Source organism: Lichenostomus cassidix, chromosome 1Aa, assembly GCF_008360975.1.
Source record: "Lichenostomus cassidix isolate B80296 chromosome 1Aa, HeHo_3.0, whole genome shotgun sequence".
NCBI classification, from domain to species: Eukaryota; Metazoa; Chordata; class Aves; order Passeriformes; family Meliphagidae; genus Lichenostomus; species Lichenostomus cassidix.
Genome location: NC_139480.1, coordinates 45326859 through 45351507, shown reverse-complemented (window position 1 = coordinate 45351507; position 24649 = coordinate 45326859). Strand labels below are relative to the sequence as shown.

The following is a 24649-nucleotide window of genomic DNA, read 5'->3' as shown; positions in this document are numbered from 1 at the left end:
AAGAAATTAATGTCAATACTGCAGATGGCTGCAACAAGAGCAAATGAAGGTAAAAAAGCTGTTTTGATGCAGGCTCTATTTTAATAATCTCCCAGTACTAGTGACATAAAGCCTATAGATAAATTATACAGAAGCCTACTCTTCCTAGCTTTGTATTAAACAGCAACAGGCTTCTGAAGAAGATTTGGGACATCTCTTTTAGACATATTTCCAACCACCCTATAAAAGTACAAACTCCTGGTATTCTACCTGTGTGGAGAGCATGAGAATCTCATCATCAATACCTTCATAATCCTGGAATCTTAGAACAGACTTATGGCCATCATGTCATGATGTGTCTCTAATCCTGGCTGGTGTCATCTGAATTCTGGCTGTATGAAAACTGCTGGTTTTATGGTGCCAGACTGGTGTCCAGATGTGGCTTATCTCACATGGATGACCTGATAGCTCAGATCTTGACATGGATCAACCACTACAAAGTGATACAATACCATTTCCAGAGAATACATTCAGAATAATTGGTTTGTTTATCTTTAAAAAAATATTCATCAGTGGGTAGTATGGGTTTTTGAGGGACCAAGTTGTGCAAAATCCTTGGACAGCAAGCCTCCCTTTGGACAATTAGATTGCAAATGGAAATCTCTGGATTTATGTTTAAAGTTCATCATTTGGTGGGAATTAGGCATCTCTCAGAGCTGAATTTGGAGGCCCAGTTGGAGGCAGGCTTGCTGTAACTCCTGAGGTGATAAAGGGAAATTGTTTTGAGGGATTGGTCTTGCAGCATTGTTAGTATCTCTGTGCAGCTCTTAGAAATAAGAGGCTTTTCTGAAAACATTCTCTCAGATTTGTGCTCTCTCAGAGTAAAATCCATGCACGTGCAGAGAGCTGTTCACCATCAGCTCCCCTATTTGTGGATCTAATTGCAGCTTCAACAATAATCATCCTGCTCAGGGTGTTATTCAGAAAGATTAAAACACTTGCATTGCCTGCTCCAGTGCCAAGATCCCTTCCATTAGAATACTGAAACACTAACCCATGACTCTTAACAAAATTGTTATTTCTCCTTATATTATACAACAAGAGGTTCTTGATTCCAAACATCTCACATTATCAGAGCACCTACACTAAATGTTGGTCAAGTCAAGCAGGCCTAATGCTGCTCCATTGTTACCACATTGAGCCTGGAACAACATAATTGTGACTTTTGCTATGCAGGAGAAGTTTCTGTAGCACACAGACCACCTCTCACTTTATTGTCCAGTGTCTCCTATGCAGAAGTTACATAAGAACAAATCTACACGACATGAAGTACCACAGTTTCCATGAAGAATCAGACAGATCCACACAAGCACTGTGCATTTGTAAAAAAGCAGAAAATGCAATGCCCTCCTGAGATATGACAGGCACAGGGTGGAAACACCTACTAAGAAGGCAGCGTATGCTCAGGATACATGGGACACATAAGAAATCCTGAAAGCTAATCCTTCCCCACAGACACAGAGAAAGCATGGAGCACACAAACACCCTGCCTAGGACTTCCTAAAAGCACTGAACTTCTGACACATTGAAGAGCACAGTGTTCACACACAGACTTTCCAGACATCCACGAGCTGCAAAAGTAGCAACCTCACTGAAGAGTGCTCACCTGTTAAAGGTGCAAAACATACAGAGGCAGGTTTGTAATATTTGCAACATTAGAGTTACAAAGTCCTTGAAATCGTCCTGAACAAAATCTGCAAATTAAGTGAGATTCATATGCCTAGGAACACCTTAAAAGTTGGCCCTATGAAAAAGGGAGAAAGCCTAGAACATGCAGCTGGCTTTTGGTTATCCATGTGGGCTCATTAGTGGGTCAGGAGGTATGAAGAAACAGCCAGCTAAAACCACAATTGTTGCAGCATGAAAAAATCACAAGCCAGAGCACTGCCTGGTAGTGATGACTTCAGCTCTGCAGCATGCATATCTCAGGATTACTTTCCAGTCTGGGGCAGAGAGGGAAGTTGGAGCATGGCTAATCCACTGCCTGAATTCCTCAGCCAGTGATAATCAATAGCTGTCTGCATAGGTTTTGTCAGATGGAAAGCATGAAATTCCTGAAGCAGTATGGATAAATGGGTGAGCTTTCTGTAAAAATATACTCATTTATATTCACAGTGTAACTGTATTTTTTTTTAATATTTGTGGAGTAAAAAGCTTTTAAAAACTTGCTTGTACAGACAAGTGGAGTGAAGAATGCATATTGATCATACAGAGGAAAAAAATTGCAATGACTTCATCGGACCATTGGGTGATTTTGGCTGGCTAAGGAATAGAGCTTTTTTTTTTTCTTTCCCTGCAGTTGTTTTCTATGCAGTCTTCAGCCACCCTGCAAAGGAATTAACATGACACCATGCTGTGAAACAAGGAAGTACTATGCATGCATTCCCTATTAGAGCATTCACAGGATTCCCAAGAAATGAAAAGCACATCTACCTACTTGAATTTCACGTAATTTGGGGAATTTCACTCTTCTCTACACCTCTCAAGGCTGTTATAGAGGATTGCATGTTTATTTTTCAAGCCTACAGCCTGCAACAAGATGTGCTGGCAAGGGTTTTAGATGCACAGACTTGTCAGTTGCAGCACACAGATGTCAGGTTCCAAACACAAACATCCCATTGCAAACTCATGTGGTTTAAACAGGAGAAAATACTTCAGGATCATTTCCTCTTTTCCTTTGCCTCAAGGTTATTGAGAAAGTACATTACCTCATACACTTTGGCTTTTAAACTTTTATTGGAAAAGATTGATATGATTATGCACTTATGTTAAATATCAGCTTTTGCAAGATATTTTTTACTTAAACATTAGTAATTTTTGAGTGACAGCCACATTTTTGATTAATTGCTGGGTAGGAATGTAGGTTATTTTAAAGCATAGGAATATCTGAATTTACAATAATATTTTAAAAAATAGTAGCATGCAGTTCCATAATGAACTGTGAGGTCTTCAGAATATTTTAGGTTTTGCATGTATTTTGCAAACCCTCTTGTTTTTTAAGTTTACAGTAAGTTTATATGGAAAAAAATAGTAAAAATCTCCAAGTGCAAATGCATACACACAATTACTTTTTACATTCAATCAAGAAAAGCCTAAGCCTACTTTCTCCAAGGCAATGTCACAGCCTGCAGGTACTCAGGACTGCTTCTCTGACTGTGTCACCAGGAGCCCTGCTGATCTTCCACAGCAAAAAGTTTCTTTGCTGCTCTCACTGTGTCAGCACTCACTGAAACTGGAAGAGAATGAACTCAGGCACGTTTGTTACTGATAGAAAAAAGTTAGGTAAGACATGGACAAGTCAGAGTGCCAAAGCCTTTCTGTAGTGCACAGTGGGCAAGACTGCTCCAGAACTGAAAGTTTTTAGCCAGCTCCTTGAGCTGCACAATTGCCAAAACAGGCTTTTTCCCTGCCAGAGCAGGAGGTTTGCAGTGTGCCCTCACTGCATCAGTGAGAAGGGAAACAAGGCTCAGCATCAGCTGCACCACTGGGTGTTACATGATGCCAAAACACAAGATCTGGTGGGTGAGATGACCTGGAGCTCTGACAGCTGGGCTGTGTGCTGGCCATTGCTGCTTGCTCTGGAGGCAGTGCAGCAGGTACCTCACTGCACCATGAAGTCCTCTACCTGCAGATCTGCTAGGTAGATCTGCAGATCCTCTGTCTCCTCCACCCTGTGCCTCTTGCAATTGCCTGACCTGGGCTTCCCCTCTCCCCCACAACACACACACATGCTTATCAATACAATAAGGCATTACACCCAAGCACAGGAGAGAAATGAAGGGCATAGAAAATAACAGCACTGTTTTAAAGTTTTACTCATTTGGGAGGGAAAAGGAGGTACATAAACTCTTTTCAACTAATCAGCTCGTGTGAAGCAAAACTCTCTGACTTACAGGATAAATCGGGAATAAAATGGTTTTATTAAGTCACAAGGTAAGCTACATTGGACTAAGAAAAAAAATCCCAGACATCAGCATATCTCTTGTTCAACCAGAAAAGTCAATGCAGAGACAGAAAAGCTTTTTTCTTATCCTACCTCAGTAAAACAAAGGTATAAGAACACATCTCCTCTTTGCTCTGCTTGAAGTCAGACCACCCTGTGATGAGTTTGAGCCAGTGTTATATCTATGGCTTCAGTGGACCTTTTAAGAGTAGCAGAGTCTTTATTATTTCTGCAGTGTGTAAGGGCTATGCATAGTCAATCCACATAATGGATCCACAGCATGAAACACATTTAAGTTAAAAGAAATACTTTGGTAGCTCTCTCATACCACAAGAAAGGAATGTATCTGTCTACCAGAAACTGTATATTTGCTAAGGGCACAGTTTACTGTGGTCTAAATAACAACCTTTCCTATTTATAAAATCAGAGCTGTTAAAATAGCTTAGAGAAGAAATTAAGCCAGCACAGATTTTCAGACATTTAAAAGCATTCTTTTCCACTGCAGAGATGTTAAAGCACTTCAAAAAGCTGAGAATTTACAAGTCTAAGGATTAGAGAGGGATGAGGGTTATTAGGCGGTCTATTCTGTAACTTCTTGTCCCAGACAGCCTGCACTTGTAAGATGCAAAAGGTGCAACTTAAAAGCACCTGATGACATAGGCTTACATTGAAAATGCTGACAGAGCCCCCCTGTCCCATGCCAACAACAGCAAATACAGCTCAAACCACAGGCTGCCCACACTCGAACACTGAGGGGCTGCAGAGTTTTCCTGGTGGCTAGTCAAGCAGGGGCTATCTATGCCCTCAGCCCAATGGCACAGACCTGGAGAAAGGAGTCAATCACCTTCACCCAGTCTCTATTCCAGCTCCCCAGAGCTGTATCATCGGGAGAAATGCTCAAGCCTCCCTTTTCAAGGACAAAGAGGCAGCACTCAGCTTGCAGTCAATACTTCAGAGCTCTGGGTCACAGGGGGGAAAGAGCAAAATAAAGAGAAAACTTGAATTTTACTTAGCCAGCATCTGCTGTGGAAATGCTGAAAATTATGACGAGCTGTTAAGTGAAGGTCACGAGGCTTGTCTAAGACTATAGGGGGAGAAAAACAGATGGGGAAGGGGGAGGGAGAGAGAGAGGGAGAGAGCACGAGCACTGCAGCAAAGAAGCTACGCTCAGCCGATAGATGCTGGCACTTACCATAAAAATAGAAAGATCCAAAGAGAATCAGATTAAGGATCCTTTTTATCTCTCTTCAATGGAAAGATTTCCACATGAAGCTCTGAACACAGCTGTCCAGGGAAAAAGCAAGGTAATATGACGATACACAGAGAACACTAACACACAAACGGTAAGTCCTTCCACAGCCTCCAAAAACCTGCAAGCAGTTTGTGCCGAAAAACCAAAGGTAAGAAGTCTGAAGACGACTCCTACAGAACACTGCAGCTAAAGCAGACTGCTGGATTTCCAGTCACTCACGCCGCACTGTTTTCATCCCCGTCTTCTCACCATCACTTACATCCTAGAGGTGGGCTTGGGGGTGGGGATAAGAAATTTCTCCTCCAAGTGGAAAGGATCACAGAAACGGCATCAGCATTTGTAATCAGTGGCTGGGAGTACCCAATCAGAGGGACTGAGGGGTGGCAGTGTGACACTTGTCCAAGGCAGGGCAGCCCAGAGCATCAGCTGCCTGCACGGGATCACTGATCTGCCTCCAAGCCCAGCAGGGATTTCTGCAGCCCCAGGCAGACAAATTGCCTCCCTGCACTGTGTCTGCTCCGAGCAGCAGCGCTCGGGAAGCCACAGGCTTTTCTGGGCTGTTGCTCTGACGGCTGCTTGCTACATCTGTGCAGTCGTGCAGAGGTAAGAAAAGTTTAGGGGGTTGGATATCAGTGGCAGTTTGCTTGCAATTTTAGTACCTACCCTATATAAAAGATATATTATTCACTGCTTCCTCTTCAAAGGTATCTTTTGGAAGAGAAAAGAAGTCTGTAAGAGATTTCACAGCATAGTCCCATTGTTGTGAATTGCCTTGCTAGAGCCAGTGCTGGTTCTGACATGACATCACAGACTACAGACAGCATCAGAGCCACAGAAAATACACCAAAGTTCCTCTTCCCATACCTGCCAAGATGACAACTGGATTAAGGGTTTTGCTGCTTCCTACCATGGCATTTGACACCAAAAATAGATTTTAAAAGGAAAAAAAAAAAAAAAAAAGAAAGACAGACCTCTACTTCATTTGCAATAAGGATATCCAGGATCTGGAGACAAATATTTCTATGGTATGTAAACCACTGAACCAGTTCACACAGTAAAGTGATGCAGTCAGCTCTAAAGCTGCCAAGCACTGTAACTTTCAGGAGATATCCCTGATTCTAAGATACAAAAGGCTGCATTTGACTATGGGGGAGAAATTATTCTGATCCTACTCACAATGCAGTCACAGAGGAGGAAGCCTAAATGCAGCATGGAAATTTGTGTTTACTTAAAGCAGATGCTCTGCCAGTAGAAAAAGTTTGATGCTTACCTTTTCAAAATATCTTTAGAACAGTCAGTCCCGAATTTCTGCTGTATCACAAAGTAGTCATGAATATCATCCATCTGATATTCACATTTCAGAAGATGAAAAGGCTGTGTAGTGTAAGGGGGGAGCATGAGGAAAACAGACATCAAAGCATTCCCAGCAGTGGTACCCATATTACTTGATCAGCATCAAGTACTTGTAGATCACACCAGGTAACAACAGAAGCCTATCAGGGAAAAAGGAGGCCTAACAACAACAACATAATTAAAAAAAAAAAATTCAGAGCTTCTGTGTCCTGAAGCACAGACTAGCAATCAAAAGTGCAATTTAATACAAATAATCAGTTCCAAAATGTTTGAGAGTGTGAATATAGTGCAAGAGCATACAAATTCCAGTAGCAGCAACAGCAGAACACCAGGCTGACATACCATGTTGGTCATAAAATATTACCTCTCTGTTTGGGTTTTTTTTTCCTTCTTCTGTTCTGGTTTTAGTTTTTTTTTAATAAAACTTTCTCCCCTCAGATGACAGGACATTTGAAGGCCCATTACTTTCTTACATTTCATTTGGTCTTTTAATTAGCTGGTTTCATACTGCCAGCAGAACATGAATGATATTTATTCCTCCTTTTTCATAAACATAATTATTTCAAAAAGCATGAGAACTGCTCACGAGGGAGCAGGAACAGGTGAAGGCAGATCAAAGGAATAAATGACAAAGGAGGGCAATTACCATTTACAAATAATGCACCTAAGATATATGCAGATAACACATATGCAGATAACCAAAATTAAAAATATAGCAAATATAGGAGTGAACACGAGAAAAGAAGGAAGCGGCAGAAGAAAATACATTTAAACTCTGCAGTAAGCTTTCAAAACACACTGCAACACTAGCAGAAAGATTACTGTTTGACACTTCACATGCTCAGTGAAGTAGGCAACTCCTGTTTGATCCGAGGGCTTGTGAGCTTTCCCAAGGAGTTCAAGCACAGCTCTGTGTCTGTACTGAGGAAGATGATGAGAGCAACAAAAAGCAGGAAAGTTTCTGCCAACTTTATGTTCCCTGAAAGTGACTTAGGAAAATCAGCACCTGGTATTGCTCAGCTGGAACATCCTTCAGCTTTCTGATTTTTCTATTTTTATTATGCATTAAATGGAAGTGCTTTCAGTGATCAGATTTTAAACCTCTACATTGATCTATTGAGAACTGGCAAAAATCCCACCTTAGTTGTCATGTTGGTAAATGAAGATGTTTTCTGATCTTTTCCTCTGTCACATGGCTCCTTTGCAATTTTTCAGGACCTTTTTCTTTTTTTTTAGTTCAATTAGGAATTTTAACAGTTCTTTTAAAGTACTGTAAAAGAAGTTATCTTTCTACATATTCTAAAATAATTAATTTGTGGTTTCTAATTAGAAGTTATTGAGTGAGTATTGGAGTGAAGTATTTCAGGCTATTATATCAATTTTCCCCTTCAATACAGAACAGAAATACTTACTAAATATTTCTGCTTTTAACATTCTCATGGAAAATTCTTCTAGTTCTACATCAGAACGCAAACAGACCAACACATTTTGAGTAAAAAAATCAATTCCTAACATACTGTTGTTCCTGGCTATAAGAGGAACCTTACTTATTTTCTACTGAATTTAACATTCATTAATAGTCATGGCTGTCAATAGAGCAAATATTTTTTCTATTTTATCATTTTTATCTTACAGTTGTTAAATTAATACATTTTTATTATTAAGACTTCATTCTTTGAAAGGCCATTTCCTTGGAAAAAGTAAAATGTTCTTAAATTACTTTCAGATAAATAAAAAATTCATAATTATAAACAATTAACTTCATTTTTCAAATCTCTTAGCCATGAAACAGGAATTATCAATATCAATTCAAGAAGAAATTTTATCAACCTCTTTTTCTAGAAAAGTGAGTTGTCCACAAGCTTTTGCTCATGTTGCTGCTGCATCTTTTAAAAATTGGGTAAGGGAGGTTCTGAACAACACATGCAGATGGAAAGGAAGCCAAAAAGCATAATGGACTTCAAGGAAAAGATGTTAGTTAAGCAAAATCAAAATGGCCACTAATTAAAAAAAAAATCCATACAGCCATTTATGAAGTACTAAAAATATCGAGATAGAGGAAAGGAGAATAAGTAATCATCTAGAGAGACTTCCATTTCTGCAGTGTAAGTTTAAATCTAATGCAGGTGGGCAGCAGTACAGAACTCACAGGACTGTGGGGAAAGAAATGGCTGCTGCTCACTAAGGCATCTTTAATTCTAGTAAGAGAGCTTCTAAGACTTTTGCTGTAACAATTTAAAAAATGGAAAAAAATTCAAAAAGCAAACAACAAACAAGCTTTGCAACAATAGAAAAGCTGAACATAAAAAACCAGAAAAGCTGTTCATAAAAGATCCCAAAAAGAGCAACACTCCCCCCCCCCCAAACCTATGTCTCTTAGCCATCTTTTGGCTGAAAAAATCAGTAATGGCCATATCTTCATTCCAGAGAGTTTATCAGAAAGGAATTTATCCAGGGAATAGTAGCAAGATGCTTTTTAGGGATTGTTTCACTTATGGAGAATTCTCCTAAGATGTTTGATATAAAAGAAAAAGCTTCATTGTGGCTATCCATGCACCCACATGGGACTTATGTACCCACATTTGCAAAACAAACAACAATCCAAACATACAACCCCACATCAAAACACCCCAAAATTCTACAATTTAGGCATAAATAGACAATGAGAACGTTCTCCCCACCTTCTCTCCTCCTTCTTACAGAGGTAGCTGAGGGACACAACTCCTACCGAGCATGCTAATACCAATATCTTACAATATCATATTTGGTCTTCAACTCAGGACCTCCCAATAAGAGTTCCCATGAATCAAGTAAGAAAATTGTAGACAGGTAGTATTTCTTAAATCATAAAGAATAAGTTTTTAAAAAGCAATTTCAAGGGGGTTCTAAAAAAGCAATTGCAATCTGAAGCCAAAGCTGGTATGCATAAGCAGTAAACATACATAGACCAACAAATGGAGGTTTTGATTTAGGCTGCTTTTGAAAAAAGGGAACAAATATCAAATATTTGATGATTAAATATTTTATAAGTGAAAAATCAATTATGCTACTGCAACATAACTCCATATTAACTATATTTTGTACCATGCACCCTATCAAAAAACAAGTGTCATAACATATGAAGCAGTTAAAGCACTCTTAACAGATTATAATTTAATGGTGCAGAATATTCCATTTATGTCTAGCTATTTCCATAACTAAGAAAATTAAACTTACAACAGCAAAACAAATTTTATGATAGCCTATAAAAGCTACCTTTATGAAAGTTTTTAAGCCCTGAATTACCAGCAGCAGAAGATGGTGAGATCCAAAAGTTGGTAAAGATTCAGAAGTAACAGAAGAGCATGACAAGCCTTTAACAAAGCAAGTAAAAAAAGGGAATATAAATATATAATCTTCACATATGGATCCCCAGATACCTTTCAGACAGGGGACTAGAGAGCAGCTGAAGATTTTTTTTACCTACAAGGAGAAGGCACTTTACATCAGGTCACACAGCATGGAGAGGCTGTGATACTGAGCTCCTGAGAGGAACAAGCGGGAAGATGACATCTAGAAACCACAGGTTTAAATAAAGAATCATTTAATATAAAATGTAATAGTTAAAAATGCATGATCTCTATGAAGAGACAAAGTGTTTTATTAACATTTGATTTGAGGTTTACCATTCCTTTATTAAAGAGTAGGGATTTCATCTGAAATAATAAAAATCTAAACTGATCTAAGCTGTTCCTGTTTCCAGAGCAAGGACTGGACAAGATGATTTCAAGATGCCTTCCAACCTAAATTACTCTACAACTCTAAAACACCCCACCAATCTCCAAGAGCAATCAACCAAGGGAACTTCTCAAACAGAAAAAAACAGCAGCAAAACTGTTAGTGATAACCACTAAATAATAATGTCCACTGATGAGCACACACACACACACACATATGCATATCATAATCAAAGAGCCTGAATTCCTTTGACAGGTATTTCAGGCAGAGATTTTTATACAGGGTTCTTGCTCCCAGCAAGGACTTACATAAGAGATTTCATACTGAGAAGTTTCAAAAGTTGGCTGATCAGACTCTGAAAAGTGACTGCATTCAAAGTTGACCTTTTAAATACCACCACGCCTACCAAGGCTGGGATGAGTTCCTCATGTGTTAGTCCTTTATGGACCTTTAAAGGAATTTCTCTTCTACAGAAATATTTTAAGTGCATTTTAGAAATACTAATGGGATTATTAAGTGCTCTTTCAAAAAGTGAAGCTATATTTTTAAATTTACTTGCTACCTAATAAACTGGTTTATTATTGCAGCTCACTCAGAAGTACAGACCATTTTCAGGCATTCTACCTTTAAAATGAATGAATGAAACAGAAATAAACTAACCGCAAAACTCATTATTTATTTGAGGTTTTCCAACTTTTCATGGATTTTTATTGTAAGAAAAAGAAACTCTAGAAATGTCACTGTTAATAATAGCAAAACCAAGAGGAAATAAAAATAGAAATCCTTAAGTAGCATATATCATTGAAAGTATACTTATAATTGAAATTATACTTATGAATGTGTCTTCGGGACACATTCATAAATATTGCCAGCCACTGACAACAGTAATTCAAAACAACCTTTTAATAAGAGCTTGCATCTCCCTATAAAATACTTTATAGAAGACCTCAAAAGAACTGGGTTCCTACCACGAAATAAATCTTATCACAGGGCACTTAGGACCTAATGCAATGGACAAAATGCAATAAAATCAGTATCTATTTGTGACAAACTCAGCATTTTGTGTGTATTTACTGATTATCTGTGTGTATGTTATAGTGATACATAAAACCTGTAAACCAAAATACACAATATTTTTAGACCACTGTTGATTCTCCAGAGTAGAAGGAGCCTAAAAATGTCAGCACAGCAATTTCTTCAGCTTGGCAGGTGATCTGAAGAGTTATAGTGAGGAAAATAAGAGAAAGGCTTTCTACAATATTTTTACAGATTCTTCTGGTTTAGTTAAGTGAACAATCTTTATGGGACAGTTTAAGCTGTTTTGACTGAAGCAGACAGAAGTACTTCATTTAGTTCTTGCCTCATGAAACCCTTGTATTGATTTCCTCCCTTCCCCATTAATTTAGATGGATTTCTTTCTTTTTTATGTGAAAAATAAAATTGAAAAAAAATTTCAATACTATTTTTCAAGTTTTCAATATATGTTTTTGGAAGAGAGACACTGTAAAAGCATGTTTTAGTGTAACATTGCTCTGCCATCTAACTTCAACACCTTTACTGGAAGTTCAGTGGGAAATTAATGACCTTGGGGCACCTAGAAGCCAAATGTGCAGTACAATACTTCCTGCATCTAGCCATAGATCTGCTGCTTAGACACATGGGACCACTCAAGAAAGTTTTGGGAGATCTGTCACATGTCTAAATTTTAACCTAGGGGGGAAAAAACATCCAAAATACCAATATTTTGAGAAATATCAGTATTTCCCAAGTGGAACACCCCAGTCTGAAAGCAGAAGCAAAAAGGCACTGACATGGCAACAACTCTGCTTGAAGAAGATAATTCACTAGATTTCACCTGTATTTCCCCCTGCAAACACACACAACACACATACACACACACCCCCAAATCCCTTCCAGTGGAGAACTTATGAGTTACTATTTTCTTATGATTTTCATTATAACTGCTGTTATATTGAATTTAAAAATATTTCACCCACTCTAGAGAGCTTTCTCCTTTGTAGTGGAGAAAAGGAAGCAGCACTTGCTGGTGAAATGGAAGACACCTACACATTGATGTGCCAGCCCTGGGAGACAGGAAAAAGCACAGAGTCCTACACAGTTCAACAGAAAGATTCACAAAGGAAATCCACATGTAACCCAGCAAAGCTGCTCCTGTAAGAGTCTACAAAGAATTGATATTGATATCTGGAGGTAGCAGTGCTTTAGGTCTTAAGCAAGTTGCCTGAGAGCCCCATAAATTATACACCATGAAAAAAAAATCAAGGGATATGAATATCCCTGGTGGAAAAAGCTGTTGTGTTACTTAGAGGTTTGATAACTGCTGCTATTACACAGAACTAAGAGCGGATGGAAAGATTGCTGACCTAGGTGCTGATCACTCTGCTGTTAAAGCATCCTGCAAGCAGCAGAGTCCAGCTGGCACTAATGATACCTCACACTGCTCCATCTGCAGCTCCCCATGCACACCCTGTGGGGGGAATGTCCTGTGCAAAGTACAGGAGATAATTGGGCAAGAGAAGCTGGAAATACAAACCAAACAAACACCTCTTGCTCACTGTGATCCACCCTCAGCCTCCCCAGCACTACCAAAGAATGAAGAATGACCAGTGCACACAAGAAGGTGTTAACTTCCATCTGTTCTTACATTTTTTTCAACTTAAATATTACTATCATCTGGAGTAAAACACTTTCTGAAGGCATTCCTGAAAGGAGGAATAGGTTTTATATGCAGACATGCTCTGGCTCTCTTTTCCTGTCTTAGCCTGAGAAAGGCTCTTTAAAACCAACACATTTTCCATGTTGACCTTTTGACATGCCCCATGCTTCCTAGAGCCACAGATTCAGAACAACAATTTTCTAATGTTGCTTTTTTCCCTCCCCTCACTTTTATAAATATCAGCTTGGGGTCTGAGTGCTAGTGTTGCCCTGGAAGAAGTAATGGTTTGGTTATTCAGAATAATCACCATTTCCACACTAAACAAAGACCACCAGGAAAAAAAGTGACTTAAGAAAACATGATTACCACAAGTAGCTGTAGAGCAAGAAGTAATGACAAGCCAGAAAAGAGATAATTTTTCACCTACACACATGGAACACCAAATGAGACTGATCAATTGGCTGAAATAATCTAAGACAGGCAGAAAATAAAGCAAACAAATGATTAATATCAACTTTTATCATAAAGCTCTTTTTCTTTCCTTTCACCATCTTTCCTCACATTTCTGTCACTTTGCTGCCTGGGGCTCCGAAAGGAAGATTTTGTTAAATTTCCATAATTCAGCAGAACCATTAGTCTCATAGCCATAGTCTCAGAAAAAAAGATTGTTACGTTTACAGGGAGAAAGATTCAGTGTACAGTTAAAGTCAGAAAAACAACTTACATTTACCCTTTCATGTGTCCCCAGGACAATGTGGAGGTCACACTGTGCTGATTGCTGCACAACAGAGTGGACTGGGAGAAAGTGAGATAGGTTTTTCTCCCCAGTATCTTCCAATTTACTCTTGGTTTCCCCATCAGAGATGATAGATCTGGTGATAAATTCCTGCCTAGATGAAACTCCTCAGTTTTCTTGACCCAGCATGGATTTGGCCAAAGCAATTCCAGAAGAACCCTCCATCCTCAAGTCAGGTCAGTGAGGAAGGTGACTTGGAGACCACCAGCATGACCAACATGGGCAGAGCCCAGTGCTTGGGGACAAAATAATCTCTGCCAGACAGGAAGATTTCTCCCTGTAACTTGGCCTCTCATGATACCAGTCCTTAAACTGCCCTTGCAGCTTGGCAGAAGGCGTCCTTTTCACCTCCCAAGTGGCTGCCTGTACATACTGACTGTAATTGGAGGAGTAATGTACATTAAGTTTGCCAGCTTCATTGGGATTTATTTTTAATAGCGAGATGGAAAAGGTGAAAGCAGTACAAATTCTTTCTGTCAGAGCCAAAAGCTTGTTTCTGATGACCAAGTTGCAGAGGAGAACAAAAGAACCAAAACCTATTTCATAAGATGACAGAACCTTCCCTGAGCTGTCACTTGAAACTCCTGAAGGACCTTTTTTGCTGTAGGGGGAAAGAAATGGGGCAGCTGCATCTCCCAGAGCTGAGCCCTGTGGGCATCCCAGGGGCTGCTACACCAAACCACCTCCTGCACAAGCAGAGCCTCCCAGTTCCCACACCCACATTTGTTGGCGTCTTCCTGACCTTCTGTTGTTGTTCTCATCTGCTTTTAAACAAGCAGCAAAGACATTCCTGGCTGCTTGTTCCTAACAAGTAGAATTTCCCAAGTTTCATCCCCAGACCCTATGAAAGCACAGGACTGAGGTCCCTCCTGGCCCTCCAGGCCCTCTGATCACAGAGTGCCATCATGCTCTCTGATATATTTCTCCAAGCTTAGGTAGCTTTTGAGGTATTTTCAGTCCCCTCAGGACCTTCTCACTTTTTGATAAATAACAAACCATCTGGAATGTGTGTTGCATGGTTACCTTACAAAACTTTCCATTTTCAGTCTGCTTTCAGCCCTCCACTGGGAACAACCTCATTTCAGAAAAAACATAGGAGACAGGTCTGGTATGTAAAAGGAGCCTTCCAGGTGTCCTGTTGACTCCCAATTCAGAGAAATTTGCACTTCTATTACAGACTAACTTCCTCAGCACACTTCCCTTCACTCACAGTGGAATGAGGCACAGAGTTTCTCAGCTGAAAATGTTTTTAAAATAAAAAGAAGAGGGAAAAACCTTCTGAACCTTCAAAGTGGATATCAATCACCAGAAGACTTAAAGATTTTTAAATACATGGGAGAGTTTCTGCAGATAACCAGCACTGCAGAAACTCGAAGTTTCTCAAGAATAAATGCACTGAAACCATCAAGTCCAACCTCTGGGCAAAAAGTTGTAGAATTAGTAAAAGGGCCTTGTTTCTGTTTCAATGCAGACTAAATTATTTCATTACTTAAGCTGCCAAGGCAGTTTTTATAAATAAAACTTCTCAAAAGCCTCCTACTGACAAGTTTCTTTACAACTAGCAAAGCTGCAATCCGAGGTCATTTGCACAGACAAGCAAATGCCTTTCCTGGAGAAGCATCAACCACCCTGAGCATCCCAGACCTGATTGATCAAAACCTTTGAACACTAAACCCGAAGAACATGAAAGCACCACTAAAGTAAAAAGATTACTCATGAGCTGAAAACACACACATTAGCTAAAATATTTTGCTAGGTCATCCATCATGGTCTCAGCAGTATTTATGATTAATTAGCTCATTCCTCTAAGAAAATTAAGGGCCTCTACAGAGGACTGACTGTAAGGTCTAGACCTTAAAAATATGCCTATGTTTTAATTCAGTTACAAAAGACTAAAAATGATTATTCAAACAACTTTAAATAATGTAAATGTGAATAAACAGCTATTAGTCTTTTCAGACTGGTTTACTAATGCATTTACACTAATTAACTATTTACTTTTTCCAGAAGTGCTCTGCATAAAGATATATTAATATAGAAAATTAGCCCAGCTGATTAAATTATTTGTCACCATCATAGAAAATGCTAAATTTACGAAGCAAGAGTATCTTTACTTTGTATAAGCAAGGAACAGACTGAAAGAAATGTATGAATTTAACAAAAAAATCAGTGTCTTATATGCAAAAAAACTAATATTTTTGAAAAGCTAAATATTGCACACAGAGCTGGAGGTGCTTTTTTATTTTTCAAAGACAGGCATGCACAGGATCTGCAGAGTCAAATGTTTATTTATCTTACAAATGTTGAAATAAGAATAATTATATTTTTGAAATGAGATATCAAAACATCAAAACTTCAACTAATCCTGTATGCAAACAATTTCTAGACAACTGACAAGCTTGAAGTGTTATGCATTGTTAAATTGCTTCAAAATGAAACCTAAATCAGTGTAAAACAATATTAAGAAAAAAATACCTCTACTAAGCCCTTCAAGTCTATGTCAAATCTATGTCAAGCCTCCTCAGCTGCCAAATAAAATTTTAAACAGTATGTCTGAAAGCAGAAAGTGAGGCTTTTTTCTCTGAGCCAAACTCTCCTCTGTCTATGTTATATTTTGAAGAATTAAGAGAAAAGGTCCTATAGTCTTCCACTAAAAAAAGGTTCTTTCAATAAAAGTAAAAATGTGTCTGATTGCTCTTGAGATAAAGGTCACAGGGGTATGGCATTCTAGAGAACCTTAACAGACCCTGTCAACTTCAAAAGAGCAAGAGGCTAAAATCTTAGAGTACTTTCCACAGATAAAAAAAAAAGGAAGGAAGATGAAACTTTGAAAGTCTACAGGATTCAGTGAATGTAGATGCAGTTCTGATCAGCAATATTATCACCTGCAGAGGAAATAATACACTAAAAAACATTACAATAAAACTAATGTTAAAATTGTAGTAAGATACAAATTTGATAAACTTTGGTAAATGACGCATTTATAATAGTTGATACTAAAAAAATCGTTATTTAAAGAAAAATACATCAGTCAGATTTATGTGTACAAAAATTTATATTTACTTTTTTCCAAGGTTGCATTTACTATTACTTTACTATTCAGTTGATAAGTTGCTCAAAATAAGAATGAACAGTGTTTTCATGACACAAGAACAGTATCACTGTGTTTGTGAATCTGAAGACAATATGACTGCAATGAAAAGCTACCTCAGTCCTGCATCAGTTCTCCTATATACATAAGCCCATTAAATAAGAATTTCCCACTTCTACGGAAAAAACTTTACCTGATGTAATTCTGAAGTGTCTCAGAAGCTGTTTTACTGAAGCTTACATCAGTCAGTCCCCAGATTTTTGTGTAAAACCATTTTTATTCAGTTGTTACAGGTTATTCTGGTTCAGCTTTCAAATATTCACTGCCTGGTTCACATACCTGAGCTCCAAAAAACCTCAACTGACAGAATTTCAGTAATATTTTTAATAAAAGCTTTTAACGTACCACAAAATTCAGGGTTGCTAAGTTATACAAAGATAGTGTTTCTGGACTAAGAACCTACAGTGTGCATTAATAACTTCACTGAGATCTGAGACTGTGCTGAATGTCTGGATGCTTACCAATGCAGAGGTATTATTTCTGAAAATGTCCACTTTTAGCCACTGCTTTGTTCACAGAATTTTCTACATATTCTTTGGAGCAATTGGCCTTTAAGCTTGATGCATGTCCAAGGAGTTGTTAAGGCTTGAATTCCTTTGCCATCACTTCCATTTGCATGTTCTAGCCTTACATAAAAACCTTGTTTCAGCAAAATGGATCCTTATTTTGCTGAAATAAGTATTTTTCAGTACTTTAAAAGCAAATATCTTATTTTGCAGCTTCTTCCTTTTTATCTACTAAAAAGTAAGCTGTGGAGCAGAAGACGATGAGAAAGAATTAAAAAAATAATGTGGATTTTTGTTGTAATCAGAACTCAGTACAAAGTATTACCAGATATACAACCTCTTCATCAAAAGCCTGGTTTCCACGGTGACCAGCACATCATCTGGTCTGTTTTATTTTTTAAAAAAATCTTGCTCTTTAATGTCACCCATCCCCAAAATTAGGATGGAAAATAAGTTCAGAGAAATGTGATTTTTTTTCCCTACAGTATCTAAACCAAACTGAGGACTTACATGCCCACACAGTACCATCATAATGCATCATTCTTTTAAGCTAAAGTTCACCCATCCAACACTGTTACTAGTAGCTACTCTACTTTGACAGAAATGTGGATCAAAGAATTTTTTTAAGCCATATGGAGGACAGTGACAAGCAGGTGAACCACTGCTCGAGCCCAACATGCTCCACCTTTAAATGGTGTAGGAACATAACCTAAAATTTGGTGTGCTGGATAAGGCTAGAAGCCTTCTAGACTACTTGCTGAAGCATTGTGTTCCCAGTAACAGCCAGAGGTCATAATTTCTGGCATCTGTATCATTAAAAGTGATCACTTCTTCCCTCACCCTGTAAACTTAACTTTTACAACCCCTTCACCATGAGAGAAACCCCAATTCTAGCCAGACATAACTTAAAACCAAGTTGATCTCATAATTTTCTATATATACCAAAACAGCTGATTTTTACTTTTGCAATTTCCACTTGGCTTATACATTCATTTCCCCACTTGCTCCTCATAATATTCAATATAAAGACAGATTAAAAAGCCTTGTGCCTCATCTCCCTGCATAGGAGGAAGAGCCTATCACTGGGCTGGCCAGATGCCTTTCTTGTCCCTGCAGTTGGAACAATACACACAATTCCCAGATTGTAACTGACTGAAATCACCAGTGAACCCTAACCACTATGCATTTACGTAGTCATGAACATTTATGTATTATAGACACAGCCTATTTCTCACTGCAAATTTCATCTTCTATTCAGCTGCCCAACACACTCAACATTTAATTCAATCCCACATCCTATTTTTAACAATGACTCATTTAATTTCATCCTCACCCTCTTGCAGTCTCAGTTCAAGACTATTATATAACTCAAACCAGTAAAATATACGGCTACAGTTTTTTACTGTTACAGCTTCATTCCTTGTAATTTCTGCCAAAGATGCCTTTTATTTTAATGCAACATAGGATGTTTACTAATACAGGTTCTCAACTACCAGCTGTACTGATAACAATAGCTAACACTTTGTTTAACCTGCTAACCTGAAGATCACCTAGAGACATCTGGTTTCTGCTTTGACTTGATAAACACTACCCTTGTGACCATGCAGAATAGTTGGATAATGGCTCCACCTTTCTGTTTATTCCTCCCTCGCCTACTATACACAGAACAGCAGAGTGCAATATCTGCCTACGAAAAAAAATAATAATAAAAGCTTGTTTTCATCAAGCTTGAGGTACAGTGTGTTCTTATTGTCATGCATAGAGCTGCACAAACACTCTCCTTTCTCCCACAAAACTAACCTCCAATAGTTTATTTTCACTCTTCAATATTTTCATCTTAAAAGCAGAAGTTTATCAAGGATGTGAATGACAGTATTTTTGGCAGGGGAGAAAGAGGCACCCAGGGGAAGCACTTAAAAGAATAAAAAGAAGTGTGTAGGTATTTCTGCATGAGGTGTGTTTGCAGTTTTCAGTCCTGATGTGGCAAAGATGACTGGGCTTTGAGAACTTGTCATTTGAAAAGCAGCAATTACTTCTGTAACCTCAGAGTGATGTCTGATGTGTGCATTATTTATTTCTTTTCCTATGCAGACAACAGGGAGTAAAGTATTCATTTCAGGAGATTTCTGCAGCTTTATTTCTAGGATAGAAGGGGAAAATGAGGTAGGAAACAATGGACAAAAGGAAGCAGAGACAGAGCAGAGAGAGAGGAGTCATGTATTTGAATAACAATTGTGTTTATCGTAGGTTCAATTACCTTACACTGCAGTGCAATTGAGTCTTTCCATTGATTCCAACAGAGTTTAAACAAAGTCCTGACTTGCAAGCTAAAACTCAGGATTAAGGAGGCTCCAGCAGTCTGCTAATCAGGATTCAACTAAGACCATGCCAATAGGCTACGGAATTCTGTCCAAGGGGTTTTTTGCCACTCACAATAAAAGCTATTCTGTCTTCTCAACCAAAAGACATTGCTTAGACATAAATACCATGGAAAAATTAAAAGCAATCAGACCCCAGCACTAAGCAGCAAACAATCTCCTGGACACCAGATCAGCATGTGCCAAATAACTCCCCTGCTCACCCCTGACAGAAATAGGCAGCTGGACACAGAGCAGCTCTCTGCAGTGAGGTGATCCACTATCCCCTAACCAGCACCTGCCACCTCCATGGGCATCCTCCATCCTGACCAAATGAGACCTGCAGCCACCTCAGTGCCTTGCTGTCCTTACTGCTCTCAGCTTGAACCTCTCAGGTTCCTAAAGTCACAACTGAAGCAAAGCACCTCGCCTGGGATGCAGGCTTGGGAAACCACTTGTGCAGCAGGAGAAGCTGCATGCATGGAGCTTCCTGCAGCATCACCTCCTCAGGGCTGAGCAGGAGCAGGCTGAGGGCAAGCAGAGATACATAGCTGGGAGCTCCTTTTCCCTGGAAATGCTATAAATGAGGAATGCAAAACAGGCAGAAAATGGAGGACAAATTCACAGGATGTACAAAGAGCAAAGAGGTGGGCAGGAAAGAGAAGGAAAATAGGAAGAGATTTTCAGAGGTATGCAATTAGGGGAATGACTAAAGAGGAAGAAATGTAAAAATGCAAGGAAAAATGAGCAAGAAGAAGGAAATACAGTCATTGAAAGGGTAGACAGGATTGCATTTGTCAAATTGGTAACTCCCGGTTTTTTCTCAAACTTGATTATAATCCTTTCAATGAAGGGAGTGATGGAACACAAAGCTTGGTTACCTTAAAGCAACCTTTAAAGACAGAGGAAGAAAATAAATAATGGCTTAACTGGAGCTATTGTGCATAGTTCATTCTATTTTAGTTATACAGCTCTTGCTCTCTGTGTCTATCTTGTACTGCAGTGTTATGTATGAATGCTTCCCACTTGACATCTGAATTTCTTGACATGGTCTTTCTCTTTCAAAGGATCAACAATTCATTATCCACAGAAAAATGAAACTCCTCATTAAAAAAATCATTGGAAAAACATAAAGTAAACACATTAGCTGTTGTTTGTTTGGTTTTTTTTTTCTGGTTCACACACTAACATGACCATCAAGAGTGGATTTATTATAAAGCTGGTTCTTTATTGTTTTCCTGCTCAAGGATATATCAGAGAAAACACTTCAAGGTTTAACTGTGCTATAATCTCTAATGAGAAATAAAATAAAAAGCATCCTATTGTTAGACCCTTAATTTCTCTGGAAGTAAAGCTGGGAAAAGACCTATCTTGATTCTGTAAAGTTAACAAGCAGATAATATATAATAATTTTATGCTTATCTTTTAGTAGTGTTTTGGTTATAAAATATGCAAGGTAAGTACACTGTTCACAGGGAAAGGCATGTCATTGACAGGAGAATGAAACAGATTGCTGTTTCACACAGCATCACTAAACCCCTCTTTGATTTAAAGAGCTAATTAAACATTTCCTTCTTGCACTAAGCCTTGCAGATCCTCTAGCACTTGAAGGCTGCAGTTGGAAGACTGGTATAGAGACACATCCTTAGCCTAAAAAAATCTTCAATTACTGATTTAAATTCCATCCTAACCCTTTTCTGCATTAAGTGGCTCGCTTACAAAACTAAAACATTGCCCAGAGAAAAAGAATCTCCATGAAACCTGATATTCAAAATAATTCTTATTGTCCCAACTGTCCTCAATGGACAGTGCAAAAATATATTCAAGAAAGAATAAGGCAATTTAAAAAACCCAGAAATGTCATAAATCTGTGTTAGTTAAGTGGTGATGTGAGGAGGAGATTGTGTATTACAGTCCCTCCTGAGTTTAAATTCACACAAAGCACCAGCAATTAGCAAACAGGGACACCATGAGATTCCTGTTTAAATTTGAGTTATGATGTGCTAATCTCAGATCAGCAAAAAGGGCAAATATCCACATTGTATCTAAAAAGGAAGGCCAGGCTTTGCAGTTAGTTTCAAAATTGGCACAAACAGAACGCAGGAGAGGAAATGCACTTCCAGCTCTAAAGATGCTCTCTAAAGCCAAAACTGAAGAACACTAGTACAGCACTACAGGAGGCAAGTGATAGCATTGCCAGTCTTAAATGTGTTGAACCAACAGCATGATCAGTGCTGGATGGCATTTCCAAATACATTATTACAGGAACTTCCAGCTCCATTGTATTTAGGCAAATTTTAGTGTCTCATTCAAAAGTGGTAAGAACAATTAGGGTTTCCCAGTTTTTATTTCCTTCCTTTTAAATGAATGTTTTAGAATGGTCTGTGCACATAATGTAAGCCAGAACTTTGATTATACAATATTACATATTTTTTAATCATAAAAGCAATTCTACTGGTTGCCAGAGTCTGGAAACTGATTGAGTACATGCATTTAGATATTTGGAAGTATAGATTTAATGGCACTCTCTGTCCCAAGAGTCAGCAAGGACATTCTTTGTAAGATCCTAATTTATCATACTTATTGAATGCAGTATGCTTTTCAGCCATTTCATGTTTAAACTTAAACACATTTAGTCTAATTTTGTTCAGAGGAAAACTGCATATACTGCATTTCAGGAGCAAAAGATGACACAGCACTGGAGGAAAGGCACTCCCCTCATTTTGGAGAAAAGTAGTGAACCATTGCCTTTCATAACACTGGAAGATTTTGCTGGTGGCTGAATGGAAGAATTGAGAAGGATAAGCCTCTCCTCTTGGTGGCCACAGTGATTAATGAACAGAGATATGATGCTTTTGCTAGCAGACAGGACAGTAGGGAAGGCAGGCTGCTCTCAGGGCAGTGAGGTAAATTCATGCAGTTGTCAACTGCACTGCATTGTTTCTCAGGTTCAGCTGACTTCAGAGTTCCCAAGTAACATTTTTGCTAACAGCATTGTTCCCCTTTATAAACCTCACTAGGAGCTCTCTATAAGAGCCATAAACTGCAGAAACCTATCTCTCTTCCACCCCTTTTAAGATGCTGGACAGAGAATACCAAACCAATCTCCCAAAATGGTCCCTCCCTTGATGCAAGCACAGAAAGAACACAGGCAGAGAAGCACAAGCAGTCAGCAACACTGTGGGCACAGCAGATTTTGTCCTTGGCATTTAAAAAAATGGAAATTCAAGTGAGGATTCTAATCAGAGATAACAGAGATGTGTTTTCTTTCTACTTCTCCATTTCATCATTTCGCCAATCTCTCTGCAGCTGAAAGCCAAGCAAAAATTGGTTACAGCCTCAGAAGTAACCATCACCTTTCTAATTCCCTTCGTCTCCCTCTTTCTCTCCAATATAGTATGAATGCATTAGGACTTTTTACCAAAAACTAATGCTTAGCTACAAACTGTAGCCTGAAGCAAGCCTCTGACTTTACTACTTCTTTGCAGGTTAATACACACCAAACCCCATGGAAATTTTGTCTAGTTACAGCTAGGCCACTGCACGTTCTGCTAAAGCTCTCATAATGCTTCAACCACAGTAGAGTGTCAGCACCATCTTGTGGCTTTCACTTTGGTACAGAATCCCCAGGAGCTGGGCAGTTTATGAACCCTCCACACTGAGACTTGCAACTGGAACACAAAATCTAAGAGCTAAAATGAGCAGCTTCTCTGGGGTCACTTAGCAGCTTCCTCAGACTCTCATTTATTCTGTTCAGGATAAATGTTGGGATCAGATGCTTGTTCTTCAGACCCAGCTATTTCCCCAAACTTTACAAACATTAAAGTATTAAATAAACAGAAATGGAAACCTACTGTCTTCATTTTTCTTTGTTTAAATGGATTTTTTTTTTTGCTAGCCTAAACCCAGCAAAGTTTTTTTACTCTCCTCTCCCATATTATTCTGGTAGTTTTTCTCTGCTTAAGGTCCAGTACATCTCAACCTTCTTTGAAAATAAGCAGTCAGTTAGGTAAAATTCTTCTACCTCTCCCAGGCCTCCATTTGTTTTTTTCTTAGCTGCACCACACTTCCCATTAGTAGCTGAATTTATCTTCGTCTGCCATTTCCAGCTGAGGATTCCCAGCTTATTGGAGAAAAATAAAAAATCCTGCTATGCACAGTAGCAATACCTGCACTATTGTATTCCATCACTTTCACCTTATTCTGTTCCCCAAAGCCATCCATTTCTTCCTCCCTGACATTGTGATTATCCTTTGCAGTGATGATGTCTCCCACCTTAGACTCATCAGCACATCTCATCAATGCACTCCTCCTTTCCAGGGAGAAGTCATCCATAAAAATATTAACCTTGTTTCCAAACCAGGGCTGGGAAAACTCCACTATTCATCTTCCTCCCGTTTAGCACTCCCCCTCCCAAGACTGCTGTCATGTCCTCCTCAATCATCTCCTCATTCACATTATAATTCTTCTAAGTATCATTTTTCTTCAGGTGAACAAAGAACTTCCTAGGCAGGCCAATATTATTCCTTTTACAGAATCCAGTTAACATTAGATCTACTTCTTTTGCATCTAACTTATCAAATCAATTTAACTGGAGACCTATGCCACCCTAAAAAATGGGCAATGTCACAAATTTTTTCTTTACGTAGGTTTTTACTCTCATGGCACAAATGAAAGCTTAAAAGCTGCATGAGACAAGACAGATCTGTAAAAAAATATATGGAAGCTGCAGAATCAAAGAATACATATAAGCATGCACTTACATACAAATCAAGAAATATATATGAAATTAATTTGTGTCTATGTCAAACACAGCATTCACAGCAGGTGGCAATATCTTGCAGTACAGTAAAAAAAG

The 24649-nt window shown here is 38.6% G+C and overlaps 1 protein-coding gene across 2 annotated transcripts in view; it reads right to left on the bottom strand.

Annotated features, from left to right (window-relative positions):
• Positions 1 to 24649, bottom strand: part of ANO4 (anoctamin 4) — a 196501-nt gene that overhangs the window by 164038 nt on the left and 7814 nt on the right. The window contains exon 1 of one of the 2 annotated variants that reach the window (XM_085047256.1): positions 5175 to 5681. The exons of the other annotated variant lie outside the window; for it this stretch is intronic. The gene's annotated coding sequence lies outside the window, so the exon portion shown is untranslated. Of the gene's footprint in view, positions 1 to 5174; positions 5682 to 24649 lie in introns of those variants that run through there. 2 annotated transcript variants of the gene reach the window in all.